Genomic DNA, 18,731 nt, shown 5'->3' on the forward strand with positions numbered 1-18,731 from the left:
GCCTGCAAACCGCCCCAGTGCGAAAGGGGTCTAATAGTATATACAGTATATATCACTTCTGTCCGTTATTCTCAGAGTGGATTAAAGATTTTACTCCCTAACCATATAGTTGGTTATTTATATTTACCCCTGCATATAGTTTTAAACTTTACATATTAACTAATTTATACACCACACTTTTTTTAAGGTTATTAACCGATTAATCGAAACAATAATTGGCCAACTAATCGATTATGAAAATAATCGTTAGTTGCAGCCCTAATTTGCACCATAGTTTGTAGACTCGCTAACTTTCACACAGACCAAATAATATCCACTAATTTGGGTAATTTTTTTTTTTTTACCAAAGATATGTAGAAGTATAAACTGTGGCCAAAATTTATGAAGACAAATTAATAATTTGCAAAATTTTATCACAGAAACTAAGAAAAATGCGTTTTTTTTTAAAAATTTCGGTCTTTTTTCATTTATAGCGCAAAAAATAAAATGCCCAGAAGTGATCAAATACCACCAAAAGAAAGCTCTATTTGTATGAAAAAAAGGACAAAAAATTCATTTGGGTACAGTATTACATGACTAATTGTCATTCAAAGTGTGAGAGCGCTGAAAGCTGAAAATTGGTCTGGGCAGGAGGGGATTTAAGTGCCCGGTAGGCAAGGGGTTACATAACAAACATATCATACTTACCTCCACTGTGCAGCTCGTTTTGCACAGAGTGGCCCCGAACCTCCTCTTCTGGGGTCCCTTGGTGCCTCTCGCGGCTCCTCCCCCCATCAGATACCCCCCTAGGAGTAGCACTCTCCTGGGGGAGTTACCTTGCGGGCGCGCTCCCGAGTCCAGAATTTGCGTCCATAGACATGAATGCTGGACTCGACCCTGCCCCCCGCATTATTGGATTTGGTTGACAGCAGCGAGAGCCAATGGCTGCACTGCTATCAATCTATCCAATCAGGACTCCAGCTGGAGCTGGTGTGCCCGTTCCTGTCGTACCAATTTCGGGGCTAAGGTAAGTATAAGGGGGGCTCGGGGGGGAGCTGCTGCCGTAAAGAAGGTTTTTCACCTTAATGCATAGGAATGCATTAAGGTGAAAAATGGCGGGGGTTACAATCCCTTTCAGACCGATTTCAATATATGTGATGGAGGGAGGAGAAGAGGAAATGATGGGTGAAAACTGATATAAAAATATCTCCAGTTAATAAACAAACAATTGATTTTGTTGACATAATATAGTAATAGAAAGAAATTCAACTCTCAGAAAAGATCGTCATTTTTTCAATCATTTCAAGGACTTTCAAACAGAAACAAAGTGGAGAAAGTTATTTTCCCCTTAGCGTTGTATTAAATGTACATCATGTAATATAAGCCGTCATTTCTTCTGCATTATTTATTTCTTAATTGTTTCTTTTTTTATTATATATATATATTTTTTTCCATTGTTAAAGTGCTGCTCAAAATGTAAATGTCACGGGGGGGGGGTTTTCTTTTCACATATATATTTAAATGATCAAATGCTCACGTGTGGGTGAGGTAGTAGAAGAGTGTGAATGCCCCGCCCCCCTCTGAATTCTCCGAAACTTTGACTAGACGCCATTGTCTGCTCAGTCACTTCTCATCTCCATACTTACCCAGAATCCTCCTCACACTGTGCTGTTTAGTTTTTTTTAATGTCTTCTATTTACATTACATTAAATAAAATAATAAAAGTATAAATATACATCATTTTTATTTATTTGTTTTTCCCCGTAAAGAAGTTTAAGAATAATAAAGTGACTTAGTAAATTGCCTCCCACTTATCTGAACAAGGCTTGTCTGTAACTGGCAACAAACATCGATCCTGAGATCAGGTATACTCTGGTTTCTCTTCAGATCGAATAAATCTTTCGCCTTTTACTAAAGATTTCCGTGGAGAGGAACAATTATGAGTTTCTAATAATTTTTTGATGCCTGGCTGATGCTGGGCTTGCTTGTTGGTTTAATATCAGAATTCAATGATCTGGAATAGTAACATTTCACTTTCTGTATTCAGATTGAATATATCGTACAATGTTACTGCTGAAGAATTCTTGTATGATGTGTGTCTGTGAAATACAAAGTTGCAGTCGTAGTGGAAAGTTAAATAGTATAAAAAAAGAGACTTGAGTAATTAAAATGGCAAAAGAAACAACAAAGGATCATTTTCCCATTTTCCAGACTTTTCTTAAAACCGATTCATTATATGTGATGGAGGGAGGAGAAGAGGAAATGATGGGTGAAAACTGATATAAAAATATCTCCAGTTAATAAACAAACAATTGATTTTGCTGACAGAATATAGTAATAGAAATTCAACTCCCAGAAACAATCGTTGGTGAGCAATAAGTCCTTGCAAATATGGTTGATGACAATCTTCAAATATCGGTGCGATCGATCAAGTGCCAAACCACGCTCCCCTCTGATGTGGCCGCACTCAGCAGCTCATAAAAGATCAATCGCCGGTGTTAAAATGGGATCTGTTCCCCAAACAATCGCTGTAATGTTTTTCCTGATGCTCCAGCGGGTCTGTTGGAGCTCCTCATATGGATTTAGGGAAATAGAACCAAAGTGATTCCACACTTGTTAAAACCTAAAAACAAAATGCAGACTTATAATATCCTCCTCTTGCATGTGAGCATCTAAAATCATCGCTCTGGAAGCTCAACACCGCGATCTGCGTTCCAAAGAGCGGACGTGACGTAACTGGAAGTATCCACCCACTTAATGCATTTCACTCCGCCCGGGAAACGTCATCAGAAGCTTCCTGGGCACTTCCTGGGCGGAGTGAAATGCATCATCAGAAACTTCCTGGGCGGAGTGAAATGCGTCATCAGAAGCTTCCTGGATGGAGTGAAATGCGTCATCAGAAGCTTCCTGGGCACTTCCCGGGCGGAGTGAAATGCATCATCAGAAACTTCCTGGGTGGAGTGAAATGCGTCATCAGAAGCTTCCTGGGCACTTCCTGGGTGGAGTGAAATGCGTCAGAGGCTTCCTGGGTACTTCCCGGGCACAGTGAAATGCGTCAGTAACTTCCTGGGCGGAGTGAAATGCGTCATCAGAAGCTTCGTGGGCACTTCCCGGGTGGAGTGAAATGTGTCATCAGAAGCTTCCTGGGCACTTCCCGGGCGGAGTGAAATGCATCATCAGAAACTTCCTGGGCGGAGTGAAATGCGTCAGAAGCTTCCTGGGCACTTCCCGGGCGGAGTGAAATGCGTCATCAGAAGCTTCCTGGTCGGAGTGAAATGCATCATCAGAAGCTTCCTGGGCACTTCCTGGGTGGAGTGAAATGCGTCAGAGGCTTCCTGGGTACTTCCCGGGCAGAGTGAAATGCGTCATCAGAAACTTCCTGGGCGGAGTGAAATGCGTCATCAGAAGCTTCCTGGGCACTTCCCGGGCGGAGTGAAATGCGTCATCAGAAGCTTCGTGGGCACTTCCCGGGCGGAGTGAAATACATCATCAGAAACTTCCTGGGCGGAGTGAAATGCGTCATCAGAAGCTTCCTGTGCACTTCCCGGGCGGAGTGAAATGCATCATCAAACTTCCCGGGTAGAGTGAAATGCGTCATCAGAAACTTCCTGGGCGGAGTGAAATGCGTCATGAGAAGCTTCCTGGGCACTTCCCGGGCGGAGTGAAATGCGTCATCAGAAGCTTCGTGGGCACTTCCCGGGCGGAGTGAAATGTGTCAGAAGCTTCGTGGGCACTTCCCGGGTGGAGTGAAATGCGTCATCAGAAACTTCCTAGGCGGAGTGAAATGCGTCATCAGAAGCTTCCTGGGCACTTCCCGGGTGGAGTGAAATGCGTCATCAGAAGCTTCCTGGGCGGAGTGAAATGCGTCATCAGAAGCTTCCTGGGCACTTCCCGGGCGGAGTGAAATGCGTCATCAGAAGCTTCCTGGGCGGAGTGAAATGCATCATCAGAAGCTTCCTGGGCACTTCCCGGGTGGAGTGAAATGCGTCAGCGGCTTCCTGGGTACTTCCCGGGCAGAGTGAAATGCGTCATCAGAAACTTCCTGGGCGGAGTGAAATGCGTCATCAGAAGCTTCCTGGGCACTTCCCGGGCGGAGTGAAATGCGTCATCAGAAGCTTCGTGGGCACTTCCCGGGCGGAGTGAAATGCGTCATCAGAAACTTCCTAGGCGGAGTGAAATGCATCATCAGAAGCTTCCTGGGCACTTCCCGGGCGGAGTGAAATGCGTCATCAGAAGCTTCCTAGGCGGAGTGAAATGCATCATCAGAAGCTTCCTGGGCACTTCCCGGGCGGAGTGAAATGCGTCATCAGAAGCTTCCTGGGCGGAGTGAAATGCATCATCAGAAGCTTCCTGGGCACTTCCCGGGTGGAGTGAAATGCGTCAGTGGCTTCCTGGGTACTTCCCGGGCAGAGTGAAATGCGTCATCAGAAACTTCCTGGGCGGAGTGAAATGTGTCATCAGAAGCTTCCTGGGCACTTCCCGGGCGGAGTGAAATGCGTCATCAGAAACCTAGGCGGAGTGAAATGCGTCATCAGAAGCTTCCTGGGCACTTCCCGGGCGGAGTGAAATGAGTCATCAGAAGCTTCCTGGGCGGAGTGAAATGCGTCATCGGAAGCTTCCTGGGCACTTCCCGGGCGGAGTGAAATGAGTCATCAGAAGCTTCCTGGGCGGAGTGAAATGCATCATCAGAAGCTTCCCGGGCACTTCCCGGGCGGAGTGAAATGCGTCATCAGAAGCTTCGTGGGCACTTCCCGGGCGGAGTGAAATGCGTCATCAGAAACTTTCTAGGCGGAGTGAAATGCGTCATCAGAAGCTTCCTGGGCACTTCCCGGGCGGAGTGAAATGCGTCATCAAACTTCCCGGGTGGAGTGAAATGCGTCATCAGAAGCTTCCTGGGCACTTCCAGGGCGGAGTGAAATGCATCATCAAACTTCCCGGGTGGAGTGAAATGCATCATCAGAAGCTTCCTGGGCACTTCCCGGGCGGAGTGAAATGCGTCATCAGAAGCTTCCTGGGCACTTCCCGGGCGGAGTGAAATGCGTCATCAGAAGCTTCCTGGGCGGAGTGAAATGCATCATCAGAAGCTTCCTGGGCACTTCCCGGGCGGAGTGAAATGCGTCATCAGAAGCTTCCTGGGCGGAGTGAAATGCGTCATCAGAAGCTTCCTGGGCACTTCCCGGGCGGAGTGAAATGCATCATCAAACTTCCCGGGTGGAGTGAAATGCGTCATCAGAAGCTTCCTGGGCACTTCCCGGGCGGAGTGAAATGCATCATCAAACTTCCCGGGTGGAGTGAAATGCGTCATCAGAAGCTTCCTGGGCACTTCCCGGGCGGAGTGAAATGCGTCATCAGAAGCTTCCTGGGCGGAGTGAAATGCGTCATCAGAAGCTTCCTGGGCACTTCCCGGGCGGAGTGAAATGCGTCATCAGAAGCTTCCTGGGCGGAGTGAAATGCATCATCAGAAGCTTCCTGGGCACTTCCCGGGTGGAGTGAAATGCGTCAGCGGCTTCCTGGGTACTTCCCGGGCAGAGTGAAATGCGTCATCAGAAACTTCCTGGGCGGAGTGAAATGCGTCATCAGAAGCTTCCTGGGCACTTCCCGGGCGGAGTGAAATGCGTCATCAGAAGCTTCGTGGGCACTTCCCGGGCGGAGTGAAATGCGTCATCAGAAACTTCCTAGGCGGAGTGAAATGCATCATCAGAAGCTTCCTGGGCACTTCCCGGGCGGAGTGAAATGCGTCATCAGAAGCTTCCTAGGCGGAGTGAAATGCGTCATCAGAAGCTTCCTGGGCACTTCCCGGGCGGAGTGAAATGCGTCATCAGAAGCTTCCTGGGCGGAGTGAAATGCATCATCAGAAGCTTCCTGGGCACTTCCCGGGTGGAGTGAAATGCGTCATCAGAAACTTCCTGGGCGGAGTGAAATGCGTGGTTCAACTGAGGCGTGATTATTGCTAATTGCTTCTCGGCCTTTTGGCGAAGATCAAGTGTAGTATCTGTTCTTATCAGTTTCCAGGAGGTGGCGTTTGCTTCCGTCCCTGATCTATGGCGAAATAGAGACGGGATTGCGGTTGCTATGCAAAACCTGCTGGAGTGAAGGTGACCTGGAGCGGTTTGTAGCCGAAAGGGAAGCCTTCTGATGGGATGGAGAACCACGGGGTCTGAACCAGAGGGTCGGGACCCTGGCCTTCTGGCCTGGATTGGGGCGGATCTAGCTCCAGACAGTTATTTGGGAGAGAACGCTTACTCCTGCCTTGCAAGGGGGGGAGGGGGTGGCAAGTACTTCCCGAATGTAATTAGGAGGAGTGATGGGAGCGACGGCCGAGCCTGATGGTAAAGGGCTCTTTTCGGCTTCCTGATCTCCATATCCTTCCTGTCTGTGGTGGGGTCTGCTGTGGTCTGGGCTGGGTGGTCAGGGCTTTTTCGAAAAGCCAGTGGTGAATGTGCCCCTGAAGTGGCAGTTCAGGGGTGCTGTATAGTCACTTGATTTTATGGCACCATGGTCACTTCACCACAACACACGTTTTTCGCACCTGCCTCTTGGGTCGGGCCTTTTGGCCAGGACCAGGGGAAATTTTTATGCCTGGCCGGAGGGCCGGCCATTGGATAGCACAATGGCCACTTTCACTCACCCATCTCACTATCTTCCCCACTCTTTCTTTTACCCCTGTTTGTCACTTTTTTGTCTTTTTTTTGGTTGTCTTTGTATACACGTTTTGTCACTGTGTGGCGAGTAGGGTGTGGGTCCTCGGGCCTACTCTGAAAGTCTTGGGAGGGGGTGGACATAGGCCTTTTGGCTTGGTTTGCCCTCTCCTTTGAGGGGTCTCTCTTCGGGAGAGCCCCACTGTACTTGGGTTGGTCTGCTTCTGCAGTCCTTCCAGTTGTGGGGGTCCGCCTGGTTTCGGCCGGATGGACCCTTTGTCTGAGTACCTCAGTCCCTGTCTGGAGCCTAATGCCCCGGGGGATCAGGGTAAGGTCCTTCCCTAGTGGAGGACTCTGTACACCCGTTGCACGTTTTTGTGTTTCACTCTCTATGTGTGGGCACTTTTTTTTGGCACCGGGTGGAAGTTTTTGAGGTGTGTTTTGCACGCCACTGGCTTTTCGATAGAGAGGAGTGAAATGCGTCATCAGAAACTTTCTAGGCGGAGTGAAATGCGTCATCAGAAGCTTCCTGGGCACTTCCCGGGCGGAGTGAAATGCGTCATCAGAAGCTTCCTGGGCGGAGTGAAATGCGTCATCAGAAGCTTCCTGGGCACTTCCCGGGCGGAGTGAAATGAGTCATCAGAAGCTTCCTGGGCGGAGTGAAATGCATCATCAGAAGCTTCCTGGGCACTTCCCGGGCGGAGTGAAATGCGTCATCAGAAGCTTCGTGGGCACTTCCCGGGCGGAGTGAAATGCGTCATCAGAAACTTTCTAGGCGGAGTGAAATGCGTCATCAGAAGCTTCCTGGGCACTTCCCGGGTGGAGTGAAATGCGTCATCAAACTTCCCGGGTGGAGTGAAATGCGTCATCAGAAGCTTCCTGGGCACTTCCCGGGCGGAGTGAAATGCATCATCAAACTTCCCGGGTGGAGTGAAATGCGTCATCAGAAGCTTCCTGGGCGGAGTGAAATGCATCATCAGAAGCTTCCTGGGCACTTCCCGGGCGGAGTGAAATGCGTCATCAGAAGCTTCCTGGGCGGAGTGAAATGCGTCATCAGAAGCTTCCTGGGCGGAGTGAAATGCGTCATCAGAAGCTTCCTGGGCGGAGTGAAATGCGTCATCAGAAGCTTCCTGGGCACTTCCCGGGCGGAGTGAAATGCATCATCAAACTTCCCGGGTGGAGTGAAATGCGTCATCAGAAGCTTCCTGGGCGGAGTGAAATGCATCATCAGAAGCTTCCTGGGCGGAGTGAAATGCGTCATCAGAAGCTTCCTGGGCGGAGTGAAATGCATCATCAGAAGCTTCCTGGGCGGAGTGAAATGCGTCATCAGAAGCTTCCTGGGCGGAGTGAAATGCGTCATCAGAAGCTTCCTGGGCGGAGTGAAATGCGTCATCAGAAGCTTCCTGGGCACTTCCCGGGCGGAGTGAAATGCATCATCAAACTTCCCGGGTGGAGTGAAATGCGTCATCAGAAGCTTCCTGGGCGGAGTGAAATGCATCATCAGAAGCTTCCTGGGCGGAGTGAAATGCGTCATCAGAAGCTTCCTGGGCGGAGTGAAATGCATCATCAGAAGCTTCCTGGGCGGAGTGAAATGCGTCATCAGAAGCTTCCTGGGCGGAGTGAAATGCGTCATCAGAAGCTTCCTGGGCGGAGTGAAATGCGTCATCAGAAGCTTCCTGGGCACTTCCCGGGCGGAGTGAAATGCATCATCAAACTTCCCGGGTGGAGTGAAATGCGTCATCAGAAGCTTCCTGGGCGGAGTGAAATGCATCATCAGAAGCTTCCTGGGCACTTCCCGGGCGGAGTGAAATGCGTCATCAGAAGCTTCCTGGGCGGAGTGAAATGCGTCATCAGAAGCTTCCTGGGCGGAGTGAAATGCGTCATCAGAAGCTTCCTGGGCGGAGTGAAATGCGTCATCAGAAGCTTCCTGGGCACTTCCCGGGCGGAGTGAAATGCGTCATCAGAAGCTTCCTGGGCGGAGTGAAATGCGTCATCAGAAGCTTCCTGGGCACTTCCTGGGCGGAGTGAAATGCATTAAGTGGGTGGATACTTCCAGTTACGTCACGTCCGCTCTTTGGAACGCAGATCGCGGTGTTGAGCTTCCAGAGTGATGATTTTAGATGCTCACATGTAAGAGGAGGATATTATAAACGCACATTTTGTTTTTATGCTTTTTTAACAAATAAAAAATCGGAATTACACTTTGGAATCACTTTGGTTCTATTTCCCTAAATCCATATGAGGAGCTCCAACCCACCCGCTGGAGCATCAGAGAAAAACATTCCAGCGATTGTTTGGGGAACAGATCCCATTTTAACACCGGCGATTGATCTTTTATGAGCTGCTGAGTGCGGCCACATCAGAGGGGAGCGCGGTTTGGCACTTGATCGATCGCACCGATATTTGAAGATTTTCATCAACCATATTTGCAAGGACTTATTGCTCACCAACGATTGTTTCACACCAAGCACTGATTGTACTTTAAAATATTTTATATAAACAATTTTTTGAATAGTTGCACAAACATTTTATATATAAAGAGATCTAAACCCCTTGTGAGCACATCACAGAACCGGAAGTATAAATCACATCAAAGATTATAAATATTCTTTACTTGTTGAGACAACGCTGGTTATATAAACTCTTACATCTTAACCCCTTGTCTACCGGGCACTTAAACCCCCTTCCTGCCCAGGCCAAGGTTCAGCTTTCAGCGCTGTCGCACTTTGAATGACAATTACTCAGTCATGTGACCCTGTACACAGAGGACTTTTATCATTTTTTAAAGAAAATTTTACTTTCTTTTGGTGGTATTTAATCACCACTGGGGGTTTTTTTATTTTTTGCTAAACAAAAAAGACCAAAAAAAAGAAACAAGAAAACTTTTCATAGTTTGTTTATAACATTTTGCAAACAGGTAATTTTTCTCCTTCATTGATGGGCACTGATAGATGTCACTATTAAATGGTCTGATGGGTGGCACTGGTGGGCATTGATGGGTGGCACTGGTGGGCACAGATGAGGCAGCGGCGGTAGCTCTCCATGCTCAGGACTGATGTCCCTCTGACGGTAGCCGGTGATCATTTTTTTTTTCTCCTCATGTTATCAGTGTAAGGAAACAATATAGCCGATTACCAGCTCTGTTTACATCATGTGATCAGTTGTCATTGGCTGACAGCTGATCACATGGTAAGGGGTCGGGATCGGCTCCTTACTCCGATCTTTGATCTGCCAAGTCTCATAGACTATATGATAACACAGAGCGCCCCGCAGGCAGCTCATGCTCGGGAGGACGTAAATGGACGCCCTCCTGACAATGAAGGCCGGGGCTGTAGCCCTCTGAGCTCTATTTCGGGTGTGAAGGGGTTAAAGGGACACACATCTCTTTTTATCAGCAGCTGTCTATATAAAGCACAGAACACATTGTTGTAGCGCAGGGATCAAAAAAACTCCCAGAAAAGACCGGAATTTATTTTATTTTTTTCAATCATTTCAAGGACTTTCAAGCAGAAACAAAGTGGAGAAAGTACATTTTCCCCTTAAAGCGGGGTTCCGGCCGCAAATTTTTTTTTTTAAAGTTAGCAGCTACAAACACTGTATCTGCTGACTTTAAATAAGTACTTACCTGTCCTGGGTGCCCACAATGTCGTCCGCCCGAGGCCGACCCATCCCTCGGCTCTCAGGTCCCGGCACCGCCATCCTAGGTAAGGGAAACAGGCAGTGGAGCCTTGCGGCTTCACTGCCAGTTTCCTACTGCGCATGCGCAAGCGGTGCTCCGTTCTGTGAATGGCCCCCGTGGTGTTCTGGGAACACACGCAGTTCCCAGAAGGCAACAGGGCCGCTCACCGAGGAGAAGAACACGCCGCGGAATAGGAAGAAGCAGATTAGGAACTGCCTAGCAACAAGGGTTTCAGGTAAGTAATTTTTTTTTTCACGTTTTTTTTTTTAATTTTTTGCAGATTTTTGATGCAATTTTTTTTTTTCAGGGTGGCCCTCCACTTTAATGGCTTAAAAGTACTTAATTGTTTGTTTATTTATTTTTTTCATTGTTAAAGTTCAGTTTAAAATGTTAATGTCCTGCAGAGACCATTTTAAAATTTCACTTTCTTTAAATAATTGCGTTTTTTTTTTTTTTTTTCCCCACACATTTTCACGTGTATATTTTATTAAATACTCGTGTGTAGATTAGGAATTGCTTTGAGTTGATTGGGTGAGGTAGTAGAAGAGTGTGAATGCCCCGCCCCCCTCTGAATTCTCCGAAACTTTGACTAGACGCCATTGTCTGCTCAGTCACTTCTCATCTCCATACTTACCCAGCATCCTCCTCACACTGTGCTGTTTAGTTTTTACATTTCTTTTATTTACCGTACATTTAAAAATTAAAATTATATATATATAAAATCTGTTTTTGTTTTTTTAAAGAATGAGTTTAAGAATAATAAAGTGACTTAGTAAATTGCCTCCCACTTATCTGAACAAGACTTGTCTGTAACTGGCAACAAACATCGATCCTGAGATCAGGTATACTCTGGTTTCTCTTCAGATCGAATAAATCTTTCGCCTTTTACTAAAGATTTCCGTGGAGAGGAACAATTATGAGTTTCTAATAATTTTTTGATGCCTGGCTGATGCTGGGCTTGCTTGTTGGTTTAATATCAGAATTCAATGATCTGGAATAGGAACATTTCACTTTCTGTATTCAGATGGAATATATTGTACAATGTTACTGCTGAAGAATTCTTGTATGATGTGTGTCTGTGAAATACAAAGTTGCAGTCGTGTTGGAAAGTTAAATTATAAAAATAAAAAGACAGATTAATTAAAATGGCAAAAAAACAACAAAGGATAATTTTCCAGTCTTTTGTTAAAACCGATTCATTATATCTGATGGAGGGAGGAGAAGAGGAAATGATGGGTGAAAACTGTTATAAAAATATCTCCAGTTAATAAACAAACAATTGATTTTGCTGACAGAATATAATAATAGAAAGAAATTCAACTCCCAGAAAAGATCGTCATTTTTTCAATCATATCAAGGACTTTCAAGCTGAAAACAAAGTGGAGAAAGTTTTTTTTTATTTTTCTTTTGGCGTAAAAGTGCATAATGATTATATAAGCCGTCGTTTCTTTTGCGTTATTTATTTCTCAATTGTTTCTTTTTTTTTTTTTTTCATTACTAAAGTGCTGCTCAGAATGTAAATGTCACACAAAGAGACCATTGTAAGGTTTCACTTTCTTTAAATCATTGTGTTTTTTTTTCACGTGTATATTTTATTAAATACTCATGTGTAGATTAGGAATTGCTTTGAGTTGATTGGGTGAGGTAGTAGAAGAGTGTGAATGCCCCGCCCCCCTCTGAATTCTCCTAAACTTTGACTAGACGCCATTGTCTGCTCAGTCACTTCTCATCTCCATACTTACCCAGCATCCTCCTCACACTGTGCTGTTTATATTTTTAATGTATTTTATTTACTGTACATTTAAAAATTATATATATATATATAAGATCTTTTTTTTTTTTTTTTTTTTTTTCAAGAATGAGTTTAAGAATAATAAAGTGACTTAGTGAATTGCCTCCCACTTATCTGAACAAGACTTGTCTGTAACTGGCAACAAACATCGATCCTGAGATCAGGTATACTCTGGTTTCTCTTCAGATCGAATAAATCTTTCGCCTTTTACTAAAGATTTCCGTGGAGAGGAACAATTATGAGTTTCTAATAATTTTTTGATGCCTGGCTGATGCTGGGCTTGCTTGTTGGTTTAATATCAGAATTCTAATAATTGTTCTTATTATAACTAAATTATTATCATTGGAGTTTGTTCTGTAATGTTAAAGACATTTCATAGCCCACCAAACCTTCATTGTAATAGAGTCTTTAAAGGAGAAGTAACAAAAAATAGACATGTACATATCTCCATGCTGCAGCTGTCCCCTCCTCCGCCAGCTATAAGCCCAAGAACTGATCGATCACATGACCTCTGTTTGCTCAGTTCTCAATCTGCTCGGAGCATGGGGGAGGGGAGACGGTCTACCTGTTGGATTCTATAAGAAATCCTGGAGCTTTATTGCAGAGCACATCCTGGAAATGTACAATATATCTTTCTACCAGGGAATATTCCGGATACGATGAGGCCGGGGGGAGGGGGGGGGGGGGGGGGTTCATCGCTCTAATATATAAAAAAGGTGACAGGAGAAAGAGAATCTCAGATAATTCTCTGATGTGACCTGATTTATTACACCCAAATAAATAACCAGTAAAAAAGTAATAAACTAGAGATCTGATGAAAGCCTTCCATACAGGATCACACGTGTTTTTTTTCTTTTCGAAGTTATCCGTAAGATCTCTGCAAATCTCCTGTCGGTGATTAAAGGGCCTTTACAGAGGAATAACCGGCCAGATTCTTATAAATGGGAAAATAAGTGAGAACTTCACCATCAAATCGAGAGTAAGACGGCCCCCCCCCCCCCCCCCCCCCGTTTTTTATCAAACCTCTATTGAAATATGTTCAAAAAGACAAACTTTTTAGGTTTGTTTGCTCCAGGGAGTGGCGGACAAGGGGTTAAAGCCATGGCTTATCTGGATAACCTTGTTTTCTTGGGTCAGACACAACAAGATCTTCAGGCCGGGTTCACATGAATTCCTCGCATCTAATTCACAATAGCAGGAGATTTTGTCCGGCTCTCTATTTATTTATATCTCTATGGTGCTCTCTATGGAGTTCTCTATGGTGCTCTCTATGGTGCTCTCTATGGAGCTCTCTATGGTGCTCTCTATGGTGTTCTCTATGGAGCTCTCTATGGAGCTCTCTATGGAGCTCTCTATGGCGTTCTCTATGGAGTGCTCTCTCTATGGAGTTCTCTATGGAGCTCTCTATGGCGTTCTCTATGGAGCTCTCTATGGCGTTCTCTATGGAGCTCTCTATGGCGATTTCTATGGAGTTCTCTATGGCTCTCTATAGAGCTCTCTATGGACTTCTCTATGGCTCTCTCTATAGAGCACTCTATGGAGTTCTCTATGGCTATCTATGGAGTTCTGTATGGAGCTCTCTATGGAGTTCTCTATGGTGCTCTCTATGGACTTCTCTATGGCTCTCTCTATAGAGCACTCTATGGAGTTCTCTATGGCTATCTATGGAGTTCTGTATGGAGCTCTCTATGGCGATTTCTATGGAGTTCTCTATGGCTCTCTATGGACTACTCTATGGACTTCTCTATGGATCTCTCTATGGCTATCTATGTAGCTCTCTATGGAGTTGTCTATGGAGTTCTCTATGGCTCTCTATAGAGTTCTCTATGGAGCTCTCTCTATAGAGATCTCTATGGAGCTCTCTATGGAGCTCTCTATGGCTCTCTCTATGGAGCTCTGTATGGAGTTCTCTATGGATCTCTCTATGGCTATCTATGGAGTTTTCTATGGTGCTCTCTATGGCTCTCTATGGCGCTCTCTATGGCTCTCTATGGTGCTCTCTATGGAGCTCTCTATGGCGCTCTCTATGGCTCTCTATGGTGCTCTCTATGGAGCTCTCTATGGATCTCTCTATGGACTTCTCTATGGCTCTCTCTATAGAGCACTCTATGGAGTTCTCTATGGCTATCTATGGAGTTCTGTATGGAGTTCTGTATGGAGTTCTCTATGGAGCTCTCTATGGCGATTTCTATGGAGTTCTCTATGGATCTCTCTATGGAGCTCTCTATGGAGCTCTCTATGGTGCTATCTATGGAGCTGGTTCACATATCTCCACAGCGGCTCCAGTAAGTTTTGAACATAATTGCTGTGCGTCTTTTGGTCTGTTTTAGGTCTGAATTCAGTCAACAAATTCAGGCTGAAATGGTGAACCAGGACACACCGGACCCCTACTGTGGACTGCATGCGGCTCATATGTGAGCCCAGCCTAATAGAGCCAATTTACATGTTAAAATCTTGTGTTCAGCTTCAGGAATGGCAGTTAATTGGAGTAAAAGTAAAATGGAGGGGGAGGTTTGTATCCACATAGAAGGTGTCCCTATTGTGAAGGAAACAAAAGTTCTGGGTGTACCTTTGATAGGGATTTGAAAGGAGAGGAACAGGAACCTCTAAGCCCCATACAAACTATTAGATTGTCTGCAGATTTTTGTCTTCAGATTACAGAATCCATGTAGTACGAGGGCCGGTCTGATTGCATACAAATTGAAACTCTTAAGGTTTGTCCTCATATATTATACGGTTTTGGTAAATCTGAAGACAAAAATCTGCAGAAAATCTAATAGTGTGTGTGGGGGACTTAAGGGAACTTACATTGTCAGGGAAGACTTTGGCTGGTAGCCCTATTATATTACCCCTGTTGCTGTACACATTAGTATTTCCACCCTCCGTTTTGTTGATACAAAGGACCACCAGACAAATATTCTTCTATTTTTGGGGATCTTTAATGGAGCACTTATCCCGCTATAAAATAATGCTGGGACAATTGAATGGTGGGTTTGATTTCCCAAATATAAAGAATTCTATCCATTTGCACTACTGGTGCATTATTCTCAGAGTGCGGAAAGTGGGAGATCGGCACCAATCACGATAAGATGAGTAGAAAAAATACTGCGCTAAGTAAACTAAATATGTACAAACGAGCAGCTGAAACAAGTGAGATCCACAAATATATAAGAATAATAATTATAGTGAGACCGCGCTAAAAATTCATGTGATAAACAGATCGACCACATATATATATATATATAAATATATCTGAAATTACTTCCAACACACCAAAAAGTGAAAAAAGATATATAAATAAAAAATAGTTCATAAAATACAAAAATTAATAAATGAACTTTTGAATTGACTCCAAAACAGCACCATAAATCCGTGCACCTCCCCCACATAAAGTGCGTGTTTACTGGAAGGCAAGCTACAGCTAATACCCAGCCAGGGCCTTTATCCAAGGAGTATATACCACCAACTCAGAGATTACTCAGCACGATGACGTCAGCACGCCACTCCCCCCGATGCATGTTTTGTCACACACTGACGTCGTCCCGAGGCACCTCTGGCCAAATGCGGTACTGCACCGCCCATTAGCTTAAATTCCGCTCATTTTGCGAGACAACACTTGCTAACCGAGTCAGATTTTTTTTTAAAAAAAGTTGCTCGTCTTTCAAAACGCTCGTTAACCGCGTTACTTGTAAACCAAGGTTCCACTGTAAATGGAAAATTTTGGTTTGCCAATATATAATATGATTTATTAAATGATAGGAAAAATATGTATGTCAATTTGCATTGTGCAAATCTTTAACTGGCTTTCTTCAAATGCAGTAATGTTACTATGTATATCATTTTGATATATTTTGAGAACTTCCCACGTGCTCCATTTTGGTAAGTGCCGTCCTATCCCACTCTTTTTAAGGGATCCTTTATAAAGCACAGAGCAACGCGCTATGTACCCCAATTCCATTGCTGGGCGCCTTCTAGGTTTCCGAAGAAGCCAGTTGTGACAAGTGTCTGCTGATTGTGACCAGTGTCTGCTGATTGTGACAAGTGTCTGCTGATTGATTGTGACAAGTGTCTGCTGATTGTGACAAGTGTCTGCTGATTGATTGTGACAAGTGTCTGCTGATTGTGAGAAGTGTCTGCTGATTGTGACAAGTGTCTGCTGATTGTGAGAAGTGTCTGCTGATTGTGAGAAGTGTCTGCTGATTGTGACAAGTGTCTGCTGATTGTGACAAGTGTCTGCTGATTGTGACAAGTGTCTGCTGATTGATTGTGACAAGTGTCTGTCTGCTGATTGTGACAAGTGTCTGCTGATTGTGACCAGTGTCTGCTGATTGTGACCAGTGTCTGCTGATTGTGACAAGTGTCTGCTGATTGTGACAAGTGTCTGCTGATTGTGACAAGTGTCTGCTGATTGATTGTGACAAGTGTCTGCTGATTGTGACAAGTGTCTGCTGATTGATTGTGACAAGTGTCTGTCTGCTGATTGTGACAAGTGTCTGCTGATTGTGACAAGTGTCTGCTGATTGTGACAAGTGTCTGCTGATTGTGAGAAGTGTCTGCTGATTGTGACAAGTGTCTGCTGATTGTGAGAAGTGTCTGCTGATTGTGAGAAGTGTCTGCTGATTGTGACAAGTGTCTGCTGATTGTGACAAGTGTCTGCTGATTGTGACAAGTGTCTGCTGATTGATTGTGACAAGTGTCTGTCTGCTGATTGTGACAAGTGTCTGCTGATTGTGACCAGTGTCTGCTGATTGTGACCAGTGTCTGCTGATTGTGACAAGTGTCTGCTGATTGTGACAAGTGTCTGCTGATTGTGACAAGTGTCTGCTGATTGATTGTGACAAGTGTCTGCTGATTGTGACAAGTGTCTGCTGATTGATTGTGACAAGTGTCTGTCTGCTGATTGTGACAAGTGTCTGCTGATTGTGACAAGTGTCTGCTGATTGTGACAAGTGTCTGCTGATTGATTGTGACAAGTGTCTGTCTGCTGATTGTGACAAGTGTCTGCTGATTGTGACAAGTGTCTGCTGATTGTGACAAGTGTCTGCTGATTGATTGTGACAAGTGTCTGCTGATTGTGACAAGTGTCTGCTGATTGTGACAAGTGTCTGCTGATTGATTGTGACAAGTGTCTGCTGATTGATTGTGACAAGTGTCTGCTGATTGATTGTGACAAGTGTCTGCTGATTGTGACAAGTGTCTGCTGATTGTGACAAGTGTCTGCTGATTGATTGTGACAAGTGTCTGCTGATTGATTGTGACAAGTGTCTGCTGATTGATTGTGACAAGTGTCTGCTGATTGATTGTGACAAGTGTCTGCTGATTGTGACAAGTGTCTGCTGATTGTGAGAAGTGTCTGCTGATTGTGAGAAGTGTCTGCTGATTGTGACAAGTGTCTGCTGATTGTGAGAAGTGTCTGCTGATTGTGACAAGTGTCTGCTGATTGTGACAAGTGTCTGCTGATTGTGACAAGTGTCTGCTGATTGATTGTGACAAGTGTCTGTCTGCTGATTGTGACAAGTGTCTGCTGATTGTGACAAGTGTCTGCTGATTGTGACAAGTGTCTGCTGATTGTGACAAGTGTCTGCTGATTGATTGTGACAAGTGTCTGCTGATTGATTGTGACAAGTGTCTGCTGATTGTGACAAGTGTCTGCTGATTGATTGTGACAAGTGTCTGCTGATTGATTGTGACAAGTGTCTGCTGATTGTGACAAGTGTCTGCTGATTGTGACAAGTGTCTGCTGATTGTGACCAGTGTCTGCTGATTGTGACAAGTGTCTGCTGATTGTGACCAGTGTCTGCTGATTGTGACAAGTGTCTGCTGATTGTGACAAGTGTCTGCTGATTGTGAGAAGTGTCTGCTGATTGTGACAAGTGTCTGTTGATTGTGACAAGTGTCTGCTGATTGTGAGAAGTGTCTGCTGATTGTGACAAGTGTCTGTCTGCTGATTGTGACCAGTGTCTGCTGATTCCCGCTATGCAGCTGTAAAGACATGTAGATGAGGTTGTCCTGCTCTATAGAGGTCTTCTCTGGTTGTCCCCGGCTGTAGGCTGTCCTTCCGCTTTTCTTTATTTGCATAACCCTAATGGAGCTCAGATAAGATATATTTTGACATTTTTATCTTGATAAACTCTTTAGTGATGTTTGACTTTCCTTTTTATATTCTTTATCATTTCTGCACTTTATTTGGCTGTTTTTCCTTAGAAATGATCTGTGGAGTCGCTATGAGTAGAGCAGCCTCTGTGTGCCGCCGGAGACCACGCTGAGCCCGCTGGTTCAGTATACTCTGGTTTCTCTTCAGATCGAATAAATCTTTCGCCTTTTACTAAAGATTTCCGTGGAGAGGAACAATTATGAGTTTCTAATAATTTTTTGATGCCTGGCTGATGCTGGGTTTGCTAATTTGGTGAAAAACAGTTTGAGTTCCTTTGATTCAGGAAGATGCTGGGACGGTGTTAATGTTGGTGGTCAGTGTGGCCTAGTAAACCATTCCATGGTCTTGGTCTTCCTGCCAGTTGTCGGACTGTTGGAATAAATGTGGAGAAGTTGGCTGTGTCCTGCAGAGCTTTGTCTTCTCTAATTTGCACGGAACTCTCCATCGTAGCTCAGTCATTATTTTTTCACCCGTTATGTAGCTGAGCTT

The 18,731-nt window shown here is 44.9% G+C and overlaps 1 protein-coding gene, 4 non-coding genes and 1 pseudogene across 5 annotated transcripts in view; all 6 read left to right on the forward strand.

The window, feature by feature from the left end:
* The window catches only part of HECTD3 (HECT domain E3 ubiquitin protein ligase 3), a 127,087-nt gene that overhangs the window by 56,542 nt on the left and 51,814 nt on the right, over window positions 1-18,731 (forward strand). The gene's annotated exons all lie outside the window — the stretch shown is intronic.
* LOC141104023 (U5 spliceosomal RNA) lies at window positions 1,847-1,961 on the forward strand. Its single transcript, XR_012235413.1, has one exon. It is a non-coding gene; the product is annotated as a U5 spliceosomal RNA (small nuclear RNA).
* Window positions 5,933-6,065, forward strand: LOC141103980 (U2 spliceosomal RNA; annotated as a pseudogene).
* On the forward strand, window positions 11,141-11,255 carry LOC141104024 (U5 spliceosomal RNA). The gene has a single exon (XR_012235414.1). It is a non-coding gene; the product is annotated as a U5 spliceosomal RNA (small nuclear RNA).
* Window positions 12,255-12,369, forward strand: LOC141104025 (U5 spliceosomal RNA). The gene has a single exon (XR_012235415.1). It is a non-coding gene; the product is annotated as a U5 spliceosomal RNA (small nuclear RNA).
* Window positions 18,370-18,484, forward strand: LOC141104028 (U5 spliceosomal RNA). The gene has a single exon (XR_012235417.1). It is a non-coding gene; the product is annotated as a U5 spliceosomal RNA (small nuclear RNA).

Source organism: Aquarana catesbeiana, linkage group LG07 (assembly GCF_042186555.1).
Source record: "Aquarana catesbeiana isolate 2022-GZ linkage group LG07, ASM4218655v1, whole genome shotgun sequence".
NCBI lineage: Eukaryota > Metazoa > Chordata > Amphibia > Anura > Ranidae > Aquarana > Aquarana catesbeiana.